Here is a 14,299-nt window from a genome sequence, read left to right on the forward strand (position 1 = left end):
GTCAGGGGTGTCAAAAACCAAAGTTGTGTAGCAAGTCCAGGCTGCAGTGCAAGATCCTGTCACTTAGATCTCAAGCAGAGCAGGTCCAGCGGTGTCCCGCATGTCTCTGTAATTGCTATGAGGATGACCATTCCAGGCAGCATCAAGTCCCAAGGGTACTCATCTCTTTACCTGTGTTATGTCCAGCCCGGGAGCTAATTTCAACCGGGCCTAAACATTACTTGTTACCTCCAATCTTCTTTCTACTTGTTTTCTTTTTTTATTCAGAGAAGAATTCTCAAGGCCTCAATTAGTGAGAAGAATTAAGGTTTCGGGAGAAAAAAACACACATTTACTTCCAATTTTAGCTAACATCATCACAGGACAATTGAATTGAATATTTTTGACATTGGGCATTTTCAAAAAAAAAAAAGAGACAAGAAGGGATGAAATCTCTAAGGAGTAAGTATTCGTAAAGGACTGAAGAGGTCATAGGCTGGGTTGCTTCAGCACTGGAGCAGGAAAGAGAGCAGGCAGATAAATATGGTGATGGAATCATGGTTTTGTCTTCTCAATGTAACAGGTAGAAGGTTACTACCTAAGAGGGAAAATTGGAGGTGGCATTTGAGGGTTTAGGGGAGAGAATCAATTGCATGATAACTATCTAGGGAGGTGGAAGATTCAATAGACTGATGAAATAATATAGGGTTGACGGCAGCACAAGCAGCCGACTTCAGTTTAGAAATTACAGAACTGACATGAAACCACGAGCTTAATTCCACTTTTCTTCAGCCCTGTCCAGACCTACAGGCGCTGGCAGAGAGTACTGTAAAGACTTTCATTCCACTAGGGCAATGCTTTATTTTGTGATTTCAGGAGAAAGAGAGGATAGCATATTGAAATGTGATTTAAAAGGATGATAATAGTGATGGACTATGGACTCTGAGTGGAACTAAATATCAAAGTCGGGTCATGAGCAGTGACAGAAGCAATAACGGTAAGGTAATACAATATGGGTTTCTGTGGGATGAAAGAATTGTTGAAATTGGATACCAGAGGACATAAGTGGAAATAATAGGAGGTGCTGGTTAGAAGACGGAAAGTTTGGAGAGCAGTATGTAACTGCTGGTCAGGATGAGGTCGAGGGTATCCATGTGGATGGTTTTCACTGAAGGAGGAGTCACACACCATCACTGAAGTTCAAGGGATGTCGGCTTACTGACCTTACGGTTGCAGATGACTTCAACATCATGAGCCAGAAGAGGACTGTGTTATCCCAGCTCTGAGCATCAGCAGGGAGGCGAGTGTAGAGGTCTGCAGGAGGACACAGAGCTCTGGAGACTAGTCTCCTCCTGTGCTGACAGAGCTGGCTAGATAGAATAGGGAAATCTTACCAAGGTCACATGGGTGTTTCTGGTTCATGTATCTCCAATGCCTAATTCTATAGTTTCTAACATCTGGAATCCAATTGCTAAATATTTTTAAATGAATGGATGGATAAAGGAAACAATGAGTTAGACATTAAAGAATACTTTGTCTAATCACATTTCTTGATATTCAGTCTTAATTTTTAGAATCCAATATTATGTATGACAACAATCTTTTTAATGAAGTACAAATGTAAGTCTCCCCATTCATATACTTGTTTCATTCATATTCATTCAACTCCAACTGAAGGCCTGCTAAGAGGCTGCTGATTGATTGGGCTTGAAAGCGCTCATAGGAGCATCTTAAAGGTCACTTCTCTGGGGCTTCCCTGGTGGCGCAGTGGTTGAGAGTCCGCCTGCCGATGCAGGGGACGCGGGTTCGTGCCCCGGTCCGCGAAGATCCCACGTGCCGCGGAGCGGCTGGGCCCGTGAGCCATGGCCGCTGAGCCTGCGCATCCGGAGCCTGTGCTCCGCAACGGGAGAGGCCACAACAGTGAGAGGCCCGCGTACGGCAAAAAAAAAAAAAAAAAAAAAATCACTTATCTGGATACAGAATGGGTAGTTTCTTCCTCTTTTGTATTACTTTAGGTGAATACACTACAGGAGAGTGAAATTTGTAGTGTACAGTCAGGCCAGCAGAATCCCTTGATCTGGCTACTTTGGGAGCTTGTTTACACCTTCCAATTTCTCTCATTGATAGAGTGCTGTCAGAAAGAGAGGCAATTCCAATGTAGGAAGCCAAGGGCAGACATCCCAGTGTCCATTATCAAGGGAGCTTGACCAGATAATCAGTTCCGGTCCCTACCTCGGCAACCTCAGGCTAGTTGGATCCCAGCATTGTTAGCAACAACAGGTCCATGCGTTCCCTGCTAATTTAGGCTGCAGAAGCTCAGTCACCATCAGTACTATAGCCATTCTCTTTGACATTTATTTGTTTTGCTTCTCCTGGGGTTCTTTCTCTTGCCATGATTGTATCCACCACCTTTTGTGGCTATGTGGCTCTTCAAAAATTAAACACTGATAAATGTTTTAGGTTGAAAAGGAAAGCTGTTAAGAGCTGACATGAAATGTTCTCTTGTTTCTTTAAAGCTTGTTTGCCAAGGAATGAAAAGCAACAATTACTTTTACGTGATCATGGGTTTTCACACCAAAGCTGAACGCACAATTACTCTTGACTTTGGAATGAGTTTGAAAAGGGAGACACAAAAAGGTAATCAACTGGGTGTCTCTGACAACAAAAGGAGAGTGATTCAGGAAGGACCAGAGGGCAGAGGGAATGGCTGCAGAAAAACACATTCCACAGAATACCCTCACTGCAGTTTAACAATTTTAGACCTTCTTTCTGGGCCTTATTATTAAGTAGTACATCAATGTTCAAGTGCTTAATCAATCTGCTTGCCCTAATGTTAGATTTCCACCACCTCAGCCAGGAATGTGACAGGGTTTGATTGGGTTTGAATCATGAAATTAGTTGCCTGGAGTGCAGCCTGAAAAGAAGTACTAACTGTAGGGTTTTTATTAGGGGTGAGAGGTAACACACGCAATGTCATCTCAGGCACTTCTTTTAGCTTCGAGAAGCCTCAGGTATTTTTCCTGGAAAATTCAGAGATGCTCATCCCTAAAAATCATTGTATGACAATTTGAAATGAAATGAAGTAACATAAAATAAAATAGCACCACAAAACATAACACAAATATTTTGGGGGCACCAGAGTGATGTTAATGGAAAGAGTTCTAGCTTTAACACAGGGCAGAGCAAGGCTTGAATGTACACTAGTTACTAGCTGTGTGGCTTTACACAAGCCTCTTAACCTTGCTGAACAAGTTTCCCCTTATTGAGTTAATATTCCTTATTTCGCAAAGTTTTTCTCAGCATTTGGGAAAAAGACAAAGTGCTTGGACAATGGATTTTGACTAGAGAACTGCTTTGCCAGGTTTCTTGATGATAAAAATCACGGGGAGCCTTTGTTAAAAATAGTATTTTCTCATGCCCTCCTTTATAGAAAGAGCCCAATGCAGCAATTTAGTGTAGCATCTATAGGGAGGAAACACTAGGTAAGAAGGATTTGGGAAAGATTTCTGGAGAATGTGAGATTTCAGCTGGTTTCTGAACGCTGGTAGGACTTCTGAAGGGCAATTTACATGAAGGCTTTTTAAAGTAGAGGGGATGACAGGGCACAGCCACAGAGAAGGCAGTCTACAGGGCACACTGTGAAAGGCTGTGAGGCTGAAATGGTTAGTATGTAAACTGCAAACAAGAAGAAATGGGCATAAGAGTGGAATGTAATGCACCTGGCATAAAAATTTGAACATATCCAATTCTTACATGTGTGAAAACCAGAAAACAGACAGTCTTCACAGGGACTATTGTGTATGCTAAACTTTCCTATAATTTGTTAGGCCATTTAGTAAAATAAGGGATAAACTCATTTTATCACAGAGGCAGGGTCACATTTCTGTATGCACATTCATTCTGCATGCTTTCTGGGAGGAAAACCCATGAGACAATGCAGGGCTGCCATCATGGGTCATGAATAGGAATGTCTATTTTGGACTCACCAATACCGCCACTGACTACTCTCCAGAAAGTCTGACCCAGCAGACTGCGCAACTCGAAACGGTTTATGTCTTTTTCTAAATATACCACACTTTTCTGCTCTCTGGAGCTTCACTGTCAGCCTTCAGTAAATGGTACAAGAATCTATTTTATTGGTGATTTACCTACAGGGATACGTCCCTGCTTCCTTATTTAACTTCCACATTGAATTTAAATGTTTTATATTTATTTTTCACCAGTAATCATAAGCCTGAGGCCAATGAATGAATCTTGAGCAAAAGAATAAATGAGCTGGACTCATTCCAGAGCCTAATTCATTTCCTGTGAGCAACTTGGGAGCCTAGGGAATTAACTGTTTCACACCAATAGGATATTTCATGTTGCGCAGGTCTGTTTTCTATTAAAATAAATTGGAGAACAAGAGTAATTATCAATACAGTTTTTGGTGTTGTGGGTACCACTCCAACATAGAAATGTTTCAGAAGGCACACTGGGATAGGGTATAGGATTATACCAAGAGACACGTTCAGCTGGTGGATTTTTTTGCGTGTGTGCGGTACGCGGGCCTCTCACTGTTGTGGCCTCTCCCATTGCAGAGCACAGGCTCCGGACGCGCAGGCTCAGCGGCCATGGCTCACGGGCCCAGCCCCTCCGCGGCATGTGGGATCTTCCCGGACCGGGGCACGAACCCGCGTCCCCTGCATCGGCAGGCGGACTCTCAACCACTGCGCCACCAGGGAAGCCCAGCTGGTGGATTTTAATATCTCCTGACTGGCTTTCCTGCCTTTAAATTGGACTCTCTCTCTCTCTTTTAATAGACTTTATTGTGTATTTGAGAAGTTTTTGGTTCACAGCAAAGCTGAGCAGAAGGTACAGAGATTTCCCATATACCCCTTGGCCCAAGCAGGCACAGCCGTCCTCAGTATCAATATCTATTAATTGTTTAATGTACCATCAGACGGTACATTTACTACAATCGATCAATCTATATTGACACATCATAATCACTCAAAGTCTATAGTTTACATTAGAGTTCATTCTTGGTGTTGTACATTCTACAGATTTTGACAAATGCATCATGATGTGTCTCCACCATGCTAATACCTTACAGAGCATTTCTGCAGCCATAAAATCCCTCTGTGCTCCACCTATTCATCTTTCCCTCCTTTCTAACCCCTGGCAACCTGATCTCTTTACTGTCTCCATGTTTTTGTCTTTACCACATGTCACATGGTTGGAGTCATGCAGCATGTACCCTTTTCAAATTGGCTTCTCTCACCTATTAATTATGCATTTACGTTACCTCTATGTCTTTTCATGGCTTGATAGCTCATTTCTTTTTAGCACCGAATAATATTCCATTAAATTGGTGTTTCTTAAACAATGATTTTAGATAGATCTACTACCATAGTGTTAAAGAAATATTGAATAATGCATGAGTAAGTTATTTATATTTTTTAAGTTGTATTTTTAAATATTTCTGATTACAGCAAGGTAGAATCTTCAGCAAATAAGACTACTACTGGCTTCTGTTTTCCCAAAAGGAAGTAAAGTTTCATTTCAACATAATATGTGTGTAAGCAAAAACAATGAGTTCATGAAAATTAACAGTATAAATATATTAAAGAGTAGAAGTCCACATGCATTTCATAACACTAGAGGTTCATATGATTGCAGAAAAATTATAAAGGTCATCTCACAATAATAATTGTTTAGGCAACTCTGTAGCAAGAATGACTTTTAAAACCCAATTTTGATTTTGCCACACTCTTCTTAAAGCCTTTCATTGCAACCCTGTCCTAGAATGCCTTCCAGGGACTTCTATTTCTTTCACCTTTTTCACTAAATCCACGAGTATGTTCTACCTCTAAAGCACGTCTGAGATCTCTCTGATTCTCTCAGTTTCTACAACCAGCCTAACACAAGTCGCCATCACCTTCTACCTAAATAGTAGCAAGAGCCTTCTAAACCCACGATCTTCCTTTGTTCTTCTCACACCTCCTCCCCAGTCCGAGTAGCCAGAGTGCTGTTTCAAAATTCTAGGTTGGATCAGCTCATCTAGATGATAAGGTGATGGTTACCTTGTGACCATGTGGTGATCTTTCAGCTCTACTGAAAATCCTCCAATTACTGAGAAGATCGCAATTGAACTAAGAGTCAAGGGGGGAAAAAAGGCTCTCAATTTGGGTTTCTCTGATGTTTCTTCTGGATTAAATTGAGGTTATGTATATCTGGCAAGAACAACACAGAAGTGATGTCTTCTTCTCAGTGTGTCCCCCAGTTATAACATTTCCACAGGTGGAGAGATTTAAAATCCATCACAGGCTGCAAAATGGAAAAGCATGATGCTAATTGCTGTCCCACATCAGTCCAATCTGTTACAATTCCAATGTGACAAGAGCTCACATTACTTGCGCATATTATCATAGGGCTGCCCTGCCTGAGGCTGTGAGGTTGCAAAACAATTTTCCAACATTTGTAAGTAAAACATTTCTCTCCTGTCTGGTACCAGAACCTTTTGTGCCCTTCATGAAGACACCAAATCCTGAGCATTAACATTTCTGAGTCCTATGCAGTCTCTGAAAAGAGACAGAATGATAGGATCTTAAAGGACTATAGCCATTAGTTAATTCTCTTTCTCCGTTCTCATTTGAAAGAGAAGAATCCTACAAAAATATTATATTTGGTTTGTATAATATTCTTTTAATTAGGCTTTGCAACACCATCCTATTCATTCATGCTAATATTAGTTTGGGGATGGAATGATCTATGAATTGTTTCACTCGTTCAACTAGTATTCATTAAGCCAAGTCCTGTGTTAGGAATTAGAGGGATGAGTAAAATTGGTTCCTCCCTATTAATTCTTTATCAAGATGTCCACGGACTCTCATTTTTATATCTAAAGACTATACTCAGTGTTTAACCATTAATGCCAGGCCTGTCTGGTAAGAGGTGTGACAAAAGATACTCTAGGCAAGTGCACACTGCATTCCCGCTATAGTGCCTCTTTTGTTTTAAATCCTTTTTCACACCCTTGCCAAGGCAAGCCCATCTGGATTATGTAGAAACCTCACGAGCCCTTATTTTCTTCTCTCTTCTAATGCCTGGAGGAAAGCCAGCCGTACCTTGCCTTCTCCATGCCATCTTTTCCCTGGACTTATGCCATTTGTCAAACCTTGTACATGAATAAGGGAATCATTCAGCTGAAGGACCCTCAGGTTCTTCTTGGCTTCCAAGCTAGAAATGGAAGGAAAGACATGAACAATGTGAATGAAGAACCCCTTCTTTTGTGTCTTCTACCAACACTTCATCTCCTGCTTTGCTTACACTCTCTTAACCCTTGATTTCATGTTCCCATGTGAGGAATTCTCTTCCCAGAAGAAAGAGAGGCATGGAACATTGGAAAGGGAATCTCATTACCCTTTGCAATGACACTGAAACTTGCATTTTCATGAGGGATCTTATAATGTGGTTGGGGAGAAAGGCACATAAATAAAATAATTAAAAACAATGAAATAAATGCTTGAGTATTTATTTTATGGAATTAAATGTCAGAATTTTATGAAAGCAGATGTTATTAAAGATCTGAGGGAGAAAATATTAATCCAGTGCGGGGGTATTGTGAAGGATTCATGTAGCTGGGCTTTTTTTTTTTTTTTTTTTTTTTGCGGTACGCGGGCCTCTCACTGTTGTGGCCTCTCCCGTTGCGGAGCACAGGCTCCGGATGCGCAGGCCCAGCGGCCATGGCTCACGCGGGCCCAGACGCTCCGCGGCCTGTGGGATCCTCCCGGACCGGGGCGTGAACCCACGTCCCCTGCATCGGCAGGCGGACTCTCAACCACTGCGCCACCAGGGAAGGCCGTGAGCTGGGCTTTTAAGGAAGAGTAGCCATACAATAGACAAAAACAATCAAGGAACGTGGTTTCCTGGGTAAAGAAAAAATCACGGCCATAACTTATGAAGCATCTTATTTATTGAAACAAAGGGAAACTGTAAGTACTGTCTCCTAAGTGAAGGCCAGGAATCACCCTTCATTTCTGTGGAAATCTTTAGAGTTTACAAAGCATTTGACTTAATCTTCTCAAGAGCCTTGAGAGAGAGGTCTCGAATCTATGCTTTAGAACCATTTCATTGATGCAGAGATGGAGAGTAAGTGAGGTTTAAGCTGACCCCTTGCCTTCGGCTTCCAGATGGTTTGGGCCAATGGAAGGCACGAGTAGGAGACAGGGTGGGGAAAAAAAAGGGAGATCAGCATAATTATTCAATGCCCCCCTCGACCTTGCATCATCCACTCTTAGCTGTGTTTCCTGGGAACTGTCCTCCTTTCCCTCGGCTTCAGGTACTGCTATCTTCCCCCTATCTCATTTGTCATAGCTCTCGCCAGTCTGGTATTTACTCTCTTTCCTCACCAACACCTTGGGGGTGTTAAATCTAAGATCTCATCTTCACTGCCCCCTTTACCTGTTTATCTCTGCTCACACCTTTACACAAGGTCCTTTATTGAATTCTCACCCATAGCCCCTCTTGGGGTACCAAATGCTTCTTGCTGGGACACTGACAGATTCTGAGCCTAAATTAGATATTTTATGGATGTGAAATCAAGGGCTGAGATGTTTCAGAGTCTTGTTAGTCTGAGAAAAATGAGGGACAAGTTCATCAAAATCACTGCCTTTTGAACTGTGTACTTTCAGTCAGTCAGACCTCTTCCTGGTGATTTATCCATATTTTCTTATTGAACTCTTTCAACAAGCCTATGGTTTTATCTCTGATTATGCCCACCTTAGATGTGAGGATAAAGAGGTTAACCTGTCCAAATATCTGTTGCTATTTAACATAAAATTGACAACAAATCAACTAACATGACCCGGAGCAGAGCAGGGACTCGTCAAAGCCAGAGTTCTTTCCAGTTAGTCCATTGTTCCCATGTGGGATGACCCTTTAACCCAGGGAACAAACCAGGAGGAAGAAAACGTCCTTGTCCCTTCTCCTTTCGGTGGCCTTGGTGTTCATCCTTCGCCAGTAAAGTAGTCTAAGGACAGTAGTTGGGTGTTCGGTAGATGAAGAAATATTGAAGCTTTTATTGACGACATCTTCAAAACCATATTTAGGTAAGATTTCTTGCCTATCAGTATGTAAATGTTTACAGTTATTATGGAAGCTTCTGATTTTCTCAGGGCTTTTCAGGAACCTGTGACTGAGAGGAGGAAGGGGAGCTGGAGGCTCCAGCCTGGTTTCGGGGTATTTTTCCTTCGTCAGGGGAGACGTAGCTGTGTGTTAAGTGGAAACAGAACAGCCATACACCTGCAACGCCAAGTGATGCGCCAGACTCATATAACACTGGTGGGTGTACACAGTTCTTACCTGAGATTCGGAATCCAAGGCAGCCTGAAACCATACGCTGGGGCTCTTCCCATAACCACACACAAATGTAATCAAATTGACCTGTCTCCATAGTGAAAAGTGGTCACAAATGGAAAAGTACACCATCAGGTTAAGGCATGCAGTAAGCATGTGTTTAACCTGACGCTGCCCCTCTGGCCTTTGAGGCCCGTGTAAATACAGAAAGGAGGCGGTCTGGAGAGAGGAAGTTGAAGGTTGACATTTCAATGTTATCTCGTTCTTCTTAGGGGAGAGGGTAGACACTCTGCTTTTATTCTCCACCGAAATGGCTCATGTTCAGATCATCAATCACGTCACTACTTGCAAAATCAATGATCAGTTCTCTGTTTTCCTGCTTCTAGGCCTCTCAGCAGTGTTTGTGGAGCTGATCACTTTCTCCTCTTTGAAACTCTATTTTATTATTTTATTTTAATCTGTACTTGCCTGGTTTTGTTCCAACCTCTTGGCAATTCCTTGGTATCTTATCCTGGATCTTCTTCTTTCCCCAAAGACCTAAATACTACAATATCTCTGTGCTGTGCTATCCACTTTTTTTTTTTTTCACTTTTTACTACATTGTCTCTCTAGGTGATTCTATACATTTCCTTGGTTTAAAATACTATAAATAGTTTTAAGACTCAAATCTGTATCCCCGTCTCAGAATTCTCCCTTGAGATCCAGAGGCATATACCCAAATGTCTTCTCCAAACCTCTGCTTGGATTAATAACAAGAACATCAAAAATTTTTTAATTGAGGTATGTTGACTTACAATATTATATTAAGAACCTCAAACTTAATATGTTAAATTAAAACACTGATTCTATTCTCTGCATAAAATCTACTCCCTACAGCTTTTCTCATCTCAATAAATGTCACCATCAGGCATGCAGTTTCCTCATATTCAATTAATCGTAAGTCTCCAAAATATATTCCAACTCTGTCCATCAGTTGACACCATTTCTGCTACTAAAAACTAAGTCCCCAGCACATTCATGTCTTAGCTGTGAGAATACAACAGCCTCCAAACTCCTCTCTCTGCTGCGTGCTTGTCTTCTGCACAGGTGGCCTGAGGGACTTTTCAAGATCATAGAGCACATGATAGCACTTGCCTAAAATGGCTTAAAAAGCCCTCCATAATCTAGCTTCTGCCCAATCCTCTACCTCAGCCCTTTCTATACTTTCCTTAAACATCACCAGCCTTCATCTTGTGTCTCAGATAACGTAAAACTTCCTACCTAAAGACTGTTGAACTTGTTCTTACTTTTTCTCATGGTAATTTTTTTATATTAGCATGGACCTCTCCTTCTCATTATTGAAATCAGACACCTCCTCAGAAGATCTTTTCCAGCTGTAGCAAAACAGTAACCCCTTCCTCCAAAATATGATTTATATATTAGCGCCTTAAATCACTTCCTTCCCTTCCTCCATTTTTCCTTCCTTTTTATCCTACTTTCTTTCCTCCCTTCCCACTAAAGCTCCAGAGGAGTAGAAGCGTCAAGCATCTCTTTGGCTGCTATGTTAGTCCAGGGCACCCATAAAGCCAACGCCACGGCAGGGCTATATGTATCTAGATGTTATTAGGGGAAATACTGTGTAAGGAAGTAGGGAGACAGCTAGAGAGACCAGGAGACTCCCAGATGGTGATAGAAGCCTGACTCCCAGTGAAGAAGGAAGAGAGAGGGTTGGGTAGAAGCATCCTAGACATCAGTGTCATCTAGAGAAGGGTTAGCAAAGCCATCACGCACTTGAGCCAAGGTCGGCTGACAAAGGGTTCCCAGAAAGGAGTCTGCCTTACCACGCACACTCCACGCATCACAGGTGGGGTGCAGTCATGGGAAGTGTGGTCTGACAGCAAACACAGTGATTGGTTTCCAAGCACAGCAGCAGGGACCCTCCATCAATCATGTCCCCTGGAAATCAGCCAGGTGCATTCTCTGGAGGTCAACATAACTGCCTTTTACTCAAGAATAAAGCCAACTTTTGACATCCAGTTGGTGCTCAATAAATGGTCTTATTTTTTCTCCTAAGAGAATGGGTTAGGAGAATACAACTCAGTGATAAGCAAGAACAAGCACATCACCATCTAATGATAGAAATTGGCGCATAAAGCATTGCATTTAGAAAGAAGAAAAGTTTAACTCCTTGTAGGGAGGGCGCTGAAAATGATCAATGACAACCTAGAGGACCCAAAACACATCAAAAAGAGTATACACAGGACTTTCATGGAGAGTTTTGCTTTGGTTGGAGGAGATTCCGTTGGACAAGAATGGAGTGAGCTATGTCTTAACGATATCTTTATTATCCTTAGGCATATGCTAGTCTGAGGAGGGCATGTCCATGTATTTTTAAATGTAGCAAAGTGTTAAAAAGGGATACCTGATACGTATTGAACATGTGAGGATATATAATTTCATATATAGGAATAAGCCAGTTTTCCAATAGGTTTCAGATACTTTTAAGGAAACATGGTAGATAAGATTCCATCAAGCATGTTAAGTATATTTGTCCCCATGAATTAGAAGTCGAAATCACATATCCAAAAAATTCAAAAGGCCTCAGGAGGCATAAAAGCCAAAAATCAGTACCTTCTGGATAGCTAAAATGAACAGCGATAAGCTCAAAATTGTAAAAGAACCAAGGAAGACTTATAATCACGTTTTAAATAGAATTTCATTTTTCAGGAGCATAATATAAGGTAATGAATAGCATGCACAGCAAAGAGGTAAAAAAAATGCAACCATTAGTCTGTTCACAGTACAGTATCTTACTGGTAACTTTGTTTTTCCCTAAGATGACCAGGTGTATTTTTAGAACCAGTTTGCTAAGATAGTACTTCTATTTCTGAGCTAAGTTTCCAGAGGCTCCCTCTCTCCCTGGAGCCTTTTACTCAAAAGGGTGCTGCCCGCCTGTGGAGATTACCAGGACTGTCTCAACTCTGCACAAATCTCTACTGAGGGGCAGTGAGTTGCTTCTTCACTATGCTTGTCATCGCTGCAAATTACAGTCACCCATGAGTGCACCTGACTATATTTGCCCCGTAATAAATACCACTTAACCCCATCTTCCCTTCTTTGTGATATCTGTTAAGTGATCTAGTAGGGAAAACATGAGACTTATTTTTGTCTTCCAACTGAAGGAATTACACAGCCCTGGGGAATGATGGGCCATGTGGATTAATATGCCCTGGGCTCTCAGTCTGTTTACATCATGGAGCAGACTAAAACTAACTCAGATGGAAACAGTCGTAAAAATCAATCATTCCCAAGGGTTGAAAAACCTGAAGCTTAATAATTGCTTACACCATTATTCACAGAATATACAAAAGTATGCTTCTGCATAAATCAGTTTGGTTGTAGGTGCCAGTTCTTGGAAAGGAAGAGGCAGATATATTTTAAGAAACGACAGTTCCATTGCTTAAATGAATAAAGAACAGGAATTTGCAGAGTATTAGAAGAGAGTGAGGTGCAGTGCGAAGGTGTTCATTCATTCAATAAATAGCCCATTCTTCCTACTAAGTCCTGGGCACAAAGCACCCACAGGGAAAGATGGCCAAGTGCCTCAGCAAACACTCTTGGACTTGAGTGGCCACATTCCAGAACACACAGTCAACAAAGGATGAAAAGGAAGCCCTTGCATTGCAGTGACTCCTGCATTAATAAGTTACAATTGTGGGAAGGCTTATGCTGCTTGTAGGTACATCAAAGAATTATTTCGTTTGTTTTTGCCAGTGGCTCATTCTTGATTGCTTATGAAAATCACTTCTGTTATCACTAGTACTAATAAGAATAATGCACATAGATTCCTTTGATGCCGACCTGGCATCCACACCCTGAGTTCACATCCAGTTTGTCATCTGAGTTCCACAACAGCTCCACGGGGTGCCCCAGCCATATCACCATCCTCCTAGATCTTGTGTCTGCCTACAGCTTTTCATTCCAGGAGCCAGCCCCTCTCTGTCCAAGGGCTTTCTCTCCAGCTGTGAGTCCTGGTTTTGGTTGCCTGTGGGTGAAGAGGAAGAAGGGCCAGCAGTTCTGGGCAGTTAACATCTCTCAGAGCAGCCCTCAATCATCGACAGCTGGGATTTGCCATGGTTTACACAGGATCTTCCAGGATGGCACTCAACCAGAGATGGATCCTATCTGGATTGTCCTGGGTTACCTGGCTTTGCTTTGAGAAAGGTTTTCTAGTTTACCGCCACCTGATGGGATTTTCATGGGACAGAGGGAGGTACGAAGTGCAATAAAATTGGCCATTTATCTTTTTTGATATTTATTTGGGGAGAATGCTGTCCCTAAAAGGTGTTCATCTTAGTCCCTTGTCATTTCCAATCAATTTATGATGCAGGGGGCAAGGTGTGGACTGTTAAATCAATGCCAATCATGACCGAGTGCCTACGCGGAGGTTCAGTTGTCCAGAATGCTGTACTGTCCTCAACTTATAGCCTTGCTGCTAGAGAAAATCTGAAATTCTCTTTCAACGCCATCACCCTTAGTTATAATCTTTCAGAGGCCTTAGAGATAATAGCACCTATGTCTTTCACACTAAATTGTTGAGTACGAGACAATTCCGCTGGTTTTCACAGGTCCCAGAAAAATAAGTGCCTGGCAACACACTCTCAAGTGTCCATGCTACAAAGAGAGCTTGTTTAGAGAAAGGATGCACCATGCATGCTGGGGCAGAAGTCATAGTGCGCTGGCTGATGGGGGAAGAAAGAGGAGATGCCCTCGGCCTTCACCCGCCCACCCCCCTCCCCGCAATACACAGGTACTCGGGCACAGTGATGGAAAAGAAGGTGTGCCCAGATTTTTCATAAAAAACTATTTTGGACATAGGTGCCCCTGAATTTTTATGGGAGTAAGAACATTTTTTGTTTTGTTTGCATTTTTTTTTCAACTTGTTTTCCTAGAGATTCAGCACTAACTTAGCAAAAGATGCCTTAGGGAAAAGTTTTACTTT

The sequence above is a fragment of the Delphinapterus leucas genome, chromosome 17, assembly GCF_059928025.1.
Source record: "Delphinapterus leucas isolate spDelLeu-1000000601 "Yukka" chromosome 17, BTC_Dleu_Yukka2, whole genome shotgun sequence".
In the NCBI taxonomy this organism is placed as follows: domain Eukaryota; kingdom Metazoa; phylum Chordata; class Mammalia; order Artiodactyla; family Monodontidae; genus Delphinapterus; species Delphinapterus leucas.